Below are 13,707 nucleotides of genomic sequence, written 5' to 3' on the forward strand. Positions count from 1 at the left end.
AATAAGGAACATGAGAGTGATTGGGAAGCTCCTGAGGAAGCTGGGACTTGGTTTTGAGAGGATTCAAGATTTCCAAGAAGATTAGAAGGACGGTTGGGCTAGATTTGATTGAGCCACCCTATTGCAGCTGGAATCAGTAATCCCAGGTGGGCGAGGAGGCAGCAAAGAAGGGAGTAATGTGACAGGGAGACACCTCAGGTTCACTCTTGGTGCTCTCCTGACCAGGTCCCACGTGTGGGAGACAAAGGGGATGACAGCCAAGAGGTGATGAGTCACTTCAGAGGGAAACCCCTCCCTCACCCCTTCCCAGTTGAGAGGCCAGAATCTCTAAGAGGGCTGGTGTGATGAGATGAAGACCTTCTTAGAGGATGCTTACTTGGGGCTTAAGTTTGAGTCTGTATTTTATTTAATGAGCCCTGTATATTTAATGTCTCTGCATTATATCTTTAGAAGGGGCCTGAACTCCAGAGCTTTCTGTAGATTTAAGCACTGCCTATTGTCTTTTTTTGTAATAACAACTTCATTGAGATATAATTCACATGCAATAAAAATGCACCTTTTTATTTTATTTATTTTATTTTTATTTTTTTATTTTTTGCGGTACGCTGGCCTCTCACCGCTGTGGCCTCTCCCGTTGCGGAGCACAGGCTCCAGACGGGCAGGCTCAGCGGCCATGGCTCACGGGCCCAGCCACTCCGCGGCATGTGGGATCCTCCCAGACCAGGGCACAAACCTGTGTCCCCCGCATCAGCAGGCGGACTCTAAACCACTGCGCCACCAGGGAAGCCCCAAAATGCACCTTTTTAAAACTGAAGTATAGTTGATTTACAATGTTGTATTAGTTTCAGAAGTACACCACAGTGATTCATATATATATGTGTGTGTATATACTTTTCCAGATTCTTTTTCCTTATACGTTATTACAAAATATTGAGTATAGTTCCCTGTGCTACACAGTAGGTCCTTGTTGGTTATCTATTTTATATATATTAGTGTGTATATGTTAAACCCAAACTCCTAATTTATCCCCGCCCACCCCCAATTCACCATGTTTAAGTGTAGAATTCAGTGCTGTGCGTTGATCACCACTATCTAATTGCAGAACATTTCATCACCTCAGAAAAAACCTCTTACCTTGCAGTCACTCCTCACTCCCTCTCTCCCACCCCCAGCCCCTGGCAACCACTAATCTCCTTTTTGTCTCTGTGGATTTGCCTATTTGGGACATTGCCTACAAATGGAATCATATAACTTGTGGCCTTTTCTGTCTGGCTTCTTTCACTTAGCATAATATTTTCAACATTTGTCCATGCCGTAACATGTATCTGTACTTCATTTCTTTTTATGGCTGATAAATTTTCCATTGGATGCGTATACAGATGGCCCCCAGCTTAAGCGTTTTTTGACTTTAGGTGGTGTGAAAGTGATACACATTCAGCAGAAACCATCAGCCACAGGATCACAAGGGTAAGCAACCAATACATGTACAGCCATTCTGTACCCATACACCCATTCTTTTTTTACTTTCAGTACAGCATTCAATAAATTACATGAGATATTCAACACTTTATTATAAAATAGGCTCTGTTAGATGATTTTGCCCAATTGTAGGCTAATGTAAATGTTCTGAGCCCCTTTAAGGTAGACTGGGCTATGATATTCAGTAGGTTAGGTTTATTAAGTGCATTTCGACTTTTATTTTCAACTTAAGATGGGTTTGAGACTTAACACCACTGTAAGTCAAGGAAGATCTGTACTGCATTTCGCTTATTCAAAAATTGATGGATATTTGGGTTGTTTCTGCCTTCTGCCTCATAAATAACACTGCCAGGAACATTTGTGTACACGTTTTTGTGTGGCCATGTTTTCAGTTTTCTTGGGTATATACCTACAAGTGGGATTGCTGGGCTGTATGATAACTCTGTGTTTAACTTTTTGACGAACTGCCAAACTGTTTTTACAGTGGCTGCACCATTTTATAAACCCACCGGCAATGAATGAGGTTTCCAATTTCTCCACATTCTCAACAGCACTTTTCTTCTTTTTGATTTTACCATCCTAGGGGGTATGGAGTGGCTTTTCATTGTGGTTTTGATTTGCATTTCCTTAATGACCCAAGATGTTAAGAATTTTTTCATGTGTTTATTGGCCATTTATATAGCTTTCTTGGAGAAATAGTTATTCAAATCCTTTGCCTGTTTTTTTTTAAATGGGCCATTTTTTTTATTGTTGAGTTTACAAATTGTTTATGTTTTGGATGAAAGTCTCTCATATGATTTGCAAATATTTTCTCCAGTGGGTTGACTTTTTACTTTCTTGATGGTGCTCTTTGAAGCACAAATGCTTCAAATTTTGATAAAGTCTGACTTGTCTATGTTTTCTTTTGTTCCTTGTGTTTTTGGTGTTATATCTAAGAAACCATTGACTAATCCAAGGTGATAAAGATTTATACCTATGTTGTATTTTTACAAGTTTTATAGTTTTTGCTCTTACATTTAGATCAGTGATCCATTTTGAACTGATTTTTGTTAGGTGTAAAAAAGAGGTCCAGCTTCATTCTTTTGCATGTGGTTATCCAGCTGTCTAGCACCATTTGTTGAAAAGACTATTCTTTCCCCTTTGAATTGTCTTGGCATCTTTCTTGAAAATCAATTGACCATAGATGTATAAGTTTATTTCTGGAATCTCAGTTCTATTCCATGGGTCTATATGTCTATCCTTATCCTAGTACCACACAGTCTTGATTTACTGTAGCTTTGTGGTAAGTTTTGAAACTAGGAAGTGTGAGTACTTACTTTGTTCTTTTTTTTTTTTTTTTTTTTTTTTTGCGGTACACGGGCCCCTTACTGTTGTGGCCTCTCCCGTTGCGGAGCACAGGCTCCGGACGCGCAGGCTCAGCGGCCATGGTTCACGGGCCCAGCCGCTCCGCGGCATGTGGGATCCTCCCGGACCGGGGCACGAACCCGTGTCCCCTGCATTGGCAGGCGGACTCTCAACCAGTGTGCCACCAGGGAAGCCCATTACTTTGTTCTTATTTTTCAACATTGTTTGGCTATTCTGGGCCCCTTGCATTTCCATATGAATTTTGGGATCAGCTTTGATTTCTGCAAAAGAAGGCACCTGGGATTTTGAAAGGTACTGTGTTGACTCTGTAAACCAGTCTGGGGAGCATTGCATTTTAACAATATCAGTTGTACCAATCCATGAACATGCACATTCTTTCCACTTATTTAGATCCTCTAATTTCTTTCAACAATATTTTATAGTTTTCGGTTTAAAAGACTTGCAATTTTTTGATACACTTATTCCTAAGTGTTTTATTCTTTTTGAGAGTGGGATGGAAATAGAGCAAGTTAAAACACCACAAAGCTCACTGTTCTCACAGAGATTCAGTCATTTTTATTGAATGACTGCTCTTCCAGTTATTGTAAGCCTTTGATTAATTTTCAAAGTTTTGAAATGGTTGATTTTAACCACTTTTGCCAGTGTTCTCATTTCTTTCATAGAGGAATGGATTTTCTGAAGTCTTTTCTCTGACATACCAGAAATCAGAACTGTCTCTTTATACCACTTTGGTGGTATAAGTGGTACCATTTATACCACTGCCTTATTTTGGTTTACCTGCCTGGTCTCTGAGGACATTTGAGGTATAGAGGCAGGTGACTCAAACAAAGAGGTATGATGCAGAAGTTCATTGGGTCACAGGACATTTTGGTGGTTGTCAAGGTTATATTAACAGACAGATATATTGGGCTAAAATTCCCATTACTGAAGCCACAGATAGAGTGGTATACCTGAGACGTGGTTTAACTAGAAGTTGCTCCTCAGTGAACTGAAACTGAGAGAGCCATCAAGTGTCCAATAATAAGGCATGGTTTTCACGTTTCTTGGTGGAGGCTCAAACCAAGAGGAATATCATCCCAAATCTAAGAATGACAAATGCATTTCAAATGTCAACTTTAATCAATTCATAGTTACAACCTGGAGCTCAGTGCTGAGAAGATTCTGTGATCATATGTGATAGTGCCAATCACTATATTAGTCTGGTCCAGCTAGATAATAATGACCACTCAAACAAGGTGAATGTGGAGAATAAAGGGATTATTTAGGAAGCTGTGGGCAGAGTTGAAAGAAGTCAATAAAGAGGGTGCTGTACCATAGCCAGAAATAGTGACTACTACTTCAAGGCCTAAAGGACCTTTGATAGGATTGATTAAAGAAATGAGAGTTTTATCGACTCATGTAGAGTTCTTTGTTTTGCCATTTCTTATACCATAACCGAGGTTAGTTGTAGTAATATCAATACTTTGTCCTTTAAAATTTCAGAATTTCTTGGTTGAAAATGCTTGGGAATATTTTTAGAGCTAAACAAATGCAATTTATTGTTAACTTCTTCTATCAATGATTCCAGCTCCATCTAATGTAGTGAGAGGTTCTACATTACTAAGAAGTTTCACTATAGACTTATCTTGTTTAATCCTCAGAACAAATAAATCAGCAATGCAATGTTTGAGAGCCCCCAAGACCACTTTCACTTCTGACACTAACTGCAAGTTCAACGGTCCCCAAGATCACCTTTAGGTTCAATAATTTGCTAGGAGTCACAGAACTCACTAAAAGCTCTTATACTCGCAGTTATAGTTTATTACGGTGAAAAGACACACGTTAAAATCAGCAGAGAAAAGAGGCACATAGGGCAGTGTCCAGGAGAGATCCAAGAATGAGCTTCCAGTTGTTGTCTCCTTGTGCAGTTGTGGATAGTGTTAACTTCTATCAGTACTGCGTGATAGACATATGAAATATTACCACCTAGGATGCTTACCTGAGTTTTGGTGTCCGGAGTTTTTATTGAGCTTGGTCATATAGCCATTGTTAGTCGACTGCCTGCATGGCTGACCTTAGTCTCCAGCCCCTCCAGAGATCAAACTAATATTGCGTAGCCCAAGACACCCCTCAATAAATCACACTGTTGCGTAGACCATCTGGCATGGCCCAAGGTTCCCAGGTCAACAAAGGTACTCTTATCAGGCAGTATATTCCAAGGTCACTTAGAAGTGACCTTACAGGAGAGGCCAGTCCTATTTTTAGGCAAGGTTAATCCTTCACTACACAAACGTGTAGGGTTATAGAATCCTAATTTTAAAAAAACGGAATGAAGGAAACCCTTAAGGCAGGCAGACATCTGATAGGGATTTTCCTTTTGTCCTTATAGCTCAGTGATACTTTAGTGTATATAAGAATTACTATACACAAAATTTTGTATACTAGACATCCTGGGCTACATGACGGACTTTCAAAGGGCTTTTTCCTTTACAGCTTAACTTTTAAAAATACCTTCTTGGGACTTCCCTGGTGGTCCAGTAGTTAAGAATCTGCCTTCTAGTGCAGGGGATGCGGGTTCAATCCCTGGTTGGGGAACTAAGATCCTACATGCTGCAGGGCAGCTAAGCCCATGTGCTCTAGAGCCTGCATGCCACAACTACCGAGCCCATGTGCCGCAACTACTGAGCCCGCATGCTCTGGAGCCCACATGCCACAACTAGAGAGAAGCCCCATGCACTGCAACGAAAGATCCCACATGCCTAAATGAAGATCCCGCATGCTGTAACTAAGACCTGATGCAGCCAAATAAAGATATTTAAAAATAAATAAAAATACCTTCTCACTATACCCAGCTCCCACCACAATGAAATACATAAGCAGCTGCTACTATAAAGAAACAAAAACAAAGGAAACAAAAACAACCTACATAATGAAATTGTTTTTACAGAAGAACTTAATCTGGAAACTCAACTTCTGTTAGGGCTACAATTAAGATTCTAGCCATAAAAACTCCATTAGGTCATACATCTCTTCAACACACTTGTTTATGATTGTGAAACAAAGAGCTAAGGACTCTTGGGACCATTTTGGGGACATCTCCTTCTAGTGTAAAGTTGACTAAAGAATGAGGAAATTGTGTGACTTATAAGGTTACTTAAGAGTAAAATATTAGGCATTCTTAATCTACAGAATTAAAAAAGATAGTTTACAGAGTCATTCGAAGAAAGTTTTATAATAAAGAAGTCAATCATTACAAGCAAGTAAAAAGTAACATGTTTTCTCTCTTCCTCACAAAGTTCACTCTTTCAGAGATGTTTAGTGTGGTTATCCATCTCTGACTTTGTCGGGCATATAACAGCACTGGGCTCTGCCTTCCTGGCTGAAATATTATAGATCATCTTGAGATAATTTATCAACCAAAAGCATTCTCTCCATAAATCTTACTAAGTTAGCAATGAATTTCTGTGGTGGAAAGGGCTTTTTTTCCCCCTCTTTTACATTTTGATTTATAGCATGCCCTTTGCTGTGTCTCTTAAGAGAACAGTGATTCTCTCTAATGGTTACATGTAGCCTGTCCTCCTTACACCATGAATTCAAATACTCAGCAAAATATCCTCTTACCAATAAATATATTTGTTATATAACACATTAGTAATTAACTTGGATAATTCGCTTTTTAAAGAAACAAACCTTTGTTGCACAATAGGTTAAGCCAATAGTTTCCAGACTTTGTGATTTCACAGACTAGGAAAATTCCCAAAGGTTTTTTTGGGAGAACTAACATAGAGTTGTCAAATATTTTCTTTTGCCAAGTGAAGACACTACAAGGGAAAAAAATCCCACAGAATCTAGTATCAGAATTATTTTATAAAAGAATATTTTTGTAGTTAATATATGAGTTAATCAATATGATTTACTGATTTGTCTTATTTTTCTGCTTACATCCTACTTTTTCTGTCCAGGTTCAATATGTCTTTTAGTAGTAATTTCAGTGAAGGTCTGTGAGGAACAAACTGCATTACAGTAAGTGATTAAAACCATGGAATCTGGGGCAGAATGCCTGTGCTTGAATCCCCATTTGGCCACTGACTAGCTGTATGACCTTGGGCAAGTTACTTAACCTCCCTGTATTATTAGTTTCATCATCTCTAATAAGGTAATATTAATAATATCTCAAAGTGTTGCTGTGGGGATTACTGAGTAAAAATATATAAAGCACTTAGTACAGTGCCTTGTAAATTTGTATTATATAGCACTTGCTATTATTATTCATCTGTATATGTCAAAAATGTCCATGTTTTGTCCTCATTCTTGAATTACAGTTTAGTTAAGCATGGGATTCTATGTTGACCATTATTTCCTTCAGTATTTTCAAGATATTACTCCACTATCTTCTTACATCTATAGTTGTGGATTGCCTTTCCTTTATAGGCGAGAATCTCTTTTCTCTACTTGCTTTAAAGCTTTTTCTCTTTACATTTGATATTTTGTGGTTTCACTATTATGTGTTCATGTGTGAATTTAACTTCATTTTTCTAGCTCAAAATTTTTTTCTCCTTCAAATTAAAAACTCACATCTTTCTTCAATCCTACAAAATTATCAATTATTGTGTAAATTAGGATAAGATTCTGCTGCAAGTGATAAAAACAAACAAACAAAAAACAGAAAAACTCCAAATCGGAGTGATTTACACAAGACAGAAGTTTCTTTTTCATATGAACTAGGCCTTCCAAGTGGTGTTTGATGATGTCAGGGACTCAGGGACCCTTCTATTTTATTGTTCCACCATTCTCAGCAAGGAGATTCTCTACTCGAACTTAAACCATAACATCTGCATTCCAGTTACTAGGAAGGAAAAAGTACAGAGAAGGGCCTACCTCCTCCCTCTAAGTATATTTCTGGAAGTTGTTTCTGCTGTTTTAGTTACATCTCAGAACATAGTCATATTGTCAATCCAGATACAAGGGAAGCCAGGAAATACTGTCTTTTGTCTGTCTGGGCAGCTAAATTCCCAGCTAAAAATGGGTGATTCTATGAATAAGGCAGAGAGGGAGATTGGTTGCTGGAAACAAGTAGTAGTCTCTATCATAACCATTTTTTTGGTTGCAAATTTCTCTCGTATTCCCTCTATTATGTCCTTCTGGAACTCTTAGTAACATTCTCTTCTCTTTGCCTCTTTCTTTTTAATATATTTTTATCTTTTTGTGTTATATTCTGTGAGACTTCTTCAGCTCTATCTTCCAATTTACTGATGTTCTTTTAAGCTATGTTTAGTCTACTGAGTTAAGCTTTTTAAAAATTATACATTTTGGGCTTCCCTCATGGCGCAGTGGTTGAGAGTCCGCCTGCTGATGCAGGGGACACGGGTTCGTGCCCCGGTCCGGGAAGATCCCACGTGCCGCGGAGCGGCTGGGCCCGTGAGCCATGGCCGCTGAGCCTGCACGTCCGGAGCCTGTGCTCCGCAACGGGAGAGGCCACAACAGTGAGAAGCCCGCATACCACAAAAAAAAAAAAAAAAAAAAAAATTATACATTTTTATTGAAGTATAGTTGATTTACCATATTATATTAATTTCAGGTATACAGCATAGTGATTCAGTATTTTTACAGATTATACTCCATTAAAAGTTATTACAAGATAACGACTATAGTTTCCTGTGCTATGCAATGTATCCTTGTTGTTTATCTATTTTGTACATAGTAGTTTGTATCTCTTAGTCCCATACCCCTCATTTGCCCCTCCCCCCTTCCCTCTCCTCTGGTAACAACTACTTGTTTTTGGTATCTGCGAGTCTGTTTCTGTTTTGCTATATACATTCATTTGCAGTATTTTTAAAAATTCCACATATAAGTGATATCATAAAGTGTTTGTCTGACTTATTTCACTAAGCATAATATTCTCTAGGTCCATCCACACTGCTGCAAAAAATGATATATCTTTTATCTTTAGAATTTCTATAACTTTTTCCCTGAAATATGCCTCTTATTTTTTTATGCTCTTCTGTTGTTTTCATTCTTTTATGTCTCAAATCATTTAAGCATACTTACTTCATAGTCTCTTTGCTCTACTGTCTGTAACTCTTGGGGGATGAATTCTACTAACCCACAGAAGAGATATTTCTATATTTATATACATACACACACAAATATATATGTATGTAGGTGTATATATGTGTGTGTGTGTGTGTGTGTGTATTTTTATCTCATCTTGGGTATTTCTTTCCATGGTGTCTCATGTGTCCAGGATTGCAGAGGGTTATTATGGAACAGTTTTGTATTTGTCTCTACCAGCAGTCTTCAGGTTTCCCTGGTTCAAGCCAGCTTTTCTGTTGCTACCTCAGCTTGGGTTTCCTGCACTATTCATGAATGCACATTTGGCCCTCACTCTTGTGGACAGCTCAGTTTGGGAGGTATGTCATGTGGTGGTAATCAGTCTGCATTCTCCCCTAATTCTAAGGCTAATGGGAGCAGATATTCTAGAGTCCTTTTCACATCAGCAAAGCTCTTCTGGGATCCTACCTCTATGCTCAGCTCCAACGCCATTGCACTTGGAACCTCAACTCCCCTTTCAGCTTAGGTATTAAAATCCCAGCCCCTAAGTCAACTTCTGATTCCACTTCTTCAGTTGCCTGTTCAGCCTCACCTCTTGCTCACCACTTTTTAGTGTTCTCTTCATTTCTGGTATTTGAGGATTTTAATTTCTTAGTTTAGTGCTTAGTTGCGTATTTCAAATGTTTTTATTATATTTTATCGAGCATTTATCTGTGTAAGGAGTGATGAGTGCTTTCCACATCAACTTAGTCTGTCATAGTGATAAAAAGATAAAAAGTCTGGCAAAAAGAATTTTAAATCCCCCAAAGCAGAGAATAAAAACCTCTCAATAAAAGTATCGAAATTATTTGCTTCAGTATACTAACCTTGTTTATTCATTTGTAATGGGCCAGCATTGCCCTGTGGATTGACATTTAGGAATTAATGGATAGAGCATTGAGTTGGTTCAGTTGGTTCAGGTCCTGGCTTTGTTGCCTGCTAATTGCAAACTTGAGGAAATTACTTAAGTTCTCTGAGCTTATGATTAGCCATAAAATTGGCATATTATTATTTACCCTGCTTCATATGATTATTGTAAGGATCAAATGAGATAATGGATTTGAAAATGCTTTATTTTTTTATTGAAGTATAGTTGATTTGCAATGTTGTGTTAGTTTCTGGTGTACAGCAAAGTGATTCAGATATATATATATATATATATATATATATATATATTTTCAGATTATTTTCCTTTATAGTTTATTACAAAATATTGAGGCTAGTTCCCTGTGGTATACAATAGGTCCTTGTTGGTTATTTATTTTATAATAGTGTGTATATGTTAATCCCAAACTCCTAATTTATCCCTCCCCCACCTTTTCCCCTTTGGTAACCATAAGCTTGTTTTCTATGTCTGCAAGTCTATTTCTGTTTTGTAAATAAGTTCATTTGTAGCTTTTTTTTTTAGAGTCCACATGTAAGTGATATCATATGATATTTGTCTTTGGCTGGCTCCCTTTACTTGGTATGATAATCTCTAGGTCTAAGTTTGAAAATGCTTTAAAACTTAAAACACATCATACAAATTTATGGTATTATTAATAGCAACATCAAGGGTTGAAAAACATTAACACATTCATTAATATAGTTTTCAAATACTATATGTAGTATTATGGGATTTTTGGTTTGGTTTGGTAAACTGAAAAAAAAAAAAACCTGTATCCTGGTAAATGCTATCATTCTATGAAAATACCTAATAAGGGAACTACTTGGAAACATTCAAATTTTCTTGTGAAATTTAAGAGCAGCATTTATACTGACAGGCAGTTATAACTTTAATAGACTATGGAATTCATTGTGGAGAGATATACTCTTAGCAGTTAAAAAACAGAGACTCGAACCTGGAAGTCATCATTGCATTTTGTTATTATGTGTTTTCTCAAACAATGGATACTGAAAGTTCAATTAATATTTTGTGAGGAAACATAAACTCTTTATTTAATGCAGAAAAGATGTCCTCATATTTGAAAATGTTGAGAACTACCAACCTAGCCTATGGTAGTACTCCACTAACTGGCTCCAAACCCTCCTTGTCTCACTAAAACATATTCTCTAAGACAGAAGGATTGTATCAATCCTCCTTGACTATCAGTCAACTATGACGTCTATTGCAGAGTATCTGTGACTTACTAATGGTTATAGTACTAAGTTTGCAAATAATTTACTTAAAAGAAAATGAAAGATTGACTCGAGATGGCAGACTGATCATACACCTCTACCATTTACTCTGTATTAAATCTCATAAAAATACAGGTAAATAGATATAGATAATAAAATACAGTTTAATAGCATTGGAAAACAGGGAAACTTCCTATCAGAAGAAATACTTTTTAAATAAATTCTGAAAGATATCACCAAGAACAAATGTTTGGAAAATGAAAATAAATGAAACAAAAGCCCAACACGTGTGGAGGTAATTGCTGGGGAGTTAAATCTGATAGAATTACAAGCTTAGAGTCAGTAAATATTAAGAAGTGGAAAGGGCCCTGGTACATTTATCAATTTGGAAAATTAGGGAACTGCATGTGGAGCAGCAAATTAGTTATCCCCTCTTCTGTGTGCTAAGAAATGGGCAGCTGTGGTATGAACTGAATCATACACTGTAGCTAGAAAAGCAAGTGAGTGCCTAAGTAGCTATTTACACCCAGGGGGATCAAAGAGCCCATCAAACAAATCATGCTGGGGTACTATCTGACTGCATATCCCAGCCCTGTTCCAAAGTGAGGCTATAGTAGACAGAAACAGCTTATACTGATAGGGATTTGGAAATATCATGCATAAGATTGTACAATTAAGAGTCACCAAACATTTGAGAAAAAGTACAATACCAAGAAAGTGAGTCATCACACTAAACAAACAAAAATTAAGAAAGTGGACAAAAGACTTTAAGCATAAGTACAATATTCTAAGAGAGATAAGAGCAGCTTTTGTATCCATAATATAGGGAGAGTCTTATGTATTAAGGAAGCATGTATAGATCTTGGAAATTAAAAATACAGTCAAAAATTTAAAATTTCAGTAGATGACCTAGCATAACAATGGACTTGGCTGAAAAGCAAATTAGTTAGTAGAAAGTTAGTGCCAAGGGATTCTTGCATTACTTAGTGGTAAAGTACGATGAGAAGGATAATGAGAGAAAAGTTAAAAGACCTAGATGATACATCCAAGTGTTCATTCTGTTAGTAGCTGTCCCAGAAGGAAAGAGAGAGAATGGAGGGGATGGAAATAGCAGAAAAAGCTACAGGATAAAATTTTCCAGAATGGAAGAAAGATAAGAATCTTCAAACTGAAAGTATTTTAATTCTTTTCTCTCCAGTTGTGAGGTTTTAATCATTCTCTTTGTTGTACTGTTGTACTCTTGCTCCATCTGATTTTCTTCTTTGTGTGATTTGTAGTTTTTGTTTGTAACCTTGCCTTTATCAGGGACTGTTTCTTCTGTGGATTGTGGAAATATCTTTCCGGGGGTGGAGGGGGGTGTTGCATTTGCTTTTGTCAGGCACCTCAGTGGTATCACCAGCAGGATTATTTTTTATGTTAATTTTCTGTCATATGAGATGACCTGCATGTAAACTCATGTTTCAAATTGGAATGTGGTGCAAGCTTGAGGTTTTACTTTCTCACACAGATTTATTCATTATCTATAGCTCTAGGCAGAGGCAAACTTTCTTGCTAACAGTTAAGTGAGTGGAGTTCTTCTAGTCTGCCTTGTACCAAGATAGCAGCTATTCCAAAGTTCTAACTTTATGCAGGTTTCAATGCCATCTCTCTGTTTTGGAGGCCATAAATTTCCATCTCTGTTCCAATGTGAATTAAAATTCAAGTTCATAGTCTTTTTTTAAAATAGTGTACACTTTAAAAAAAATATTTTTTCAAGTCCCTAGCCTGTAAGACCTCTCTCCAGATCTGCTAGCAACCTCCATTCCCTTTCCCCACTCACATCAAAGCTTGTGTTCTTATTGCTCCAGTTATATAGTATATCTATACTATGGAAGACTATGCTGCTGTTAAAATAATGAGGTAGTCTACATGTGTTGACAAGAAGAGATCTTCAAGATATATATTGATACATAAAATAAGCAAGTTCTTTATTTTGAAACATGAGGGTTTCCCTGTTTTGTGAGCTGGGCTGCATGTTTATTTATTGTTCCATTTTATTCAGCATTTCAAGGTGTTTGTAATGAAAGGGGTTCACTATTCGCCTTAATCTGCCATGTTGTAAGAACCAGAAGTTCCCAATACACAAATATTTAATAATGGCATTCATTTGTTTGCAGTCTATTAAAATGTCTTTAGTGGAGGAATAAAGATACACCTGTAGGGGCCTCCCTGGTGGCGCGGTGGTTGAGAGTCCGCCTGCCGATGCAGGGGATACGGGTTCGTGCCCCGGTCTGGGAGGATCCCATATGCCGCGGAGCGGCTGGGCCCGTGAGCCATGGCTGCTGAGCCTGTGCATCCGGAGCCTGTGCTCCGCAACGGGAGAGGCCACAACAGTGAGAGGCCCGCGTACCACAAAAAAAAAAAAAAAAAAAAAAAAAAAAAAAAAAAAAAAAAAAGATACACCTGTAGTCTTACCAGTACTACAGATAATAGTGTACAACGGATATGTTCCCATGGAAATTCGTTGGGCATGTAAATACTCTTTGGGGCAGCAGAGGAATACTTCACCTACTTCCACTTGTGTGCAACATAACACAGCTTATAGTAGATACATTTTTGGCACACCAAAATGTACCAACTAGAATAACTGGTAGAATTACCTGTACCAAACTCTGCCAAAAAGCAAAGGTTGAGTTA

The sequence above is a fragment of the Hyperoodon ampullatus genome (assembly GCF_949752795.1).
Source record: "Hyperoodon ampullatus genome assembly, chromosome: 15".
Lineage (NCBI taxonomy): Eukaryota > Metazoa > Chordata > Mammalia > Artiodactyla > Ziphiidae > Hyperoodon > Hyperoodon ampullatus.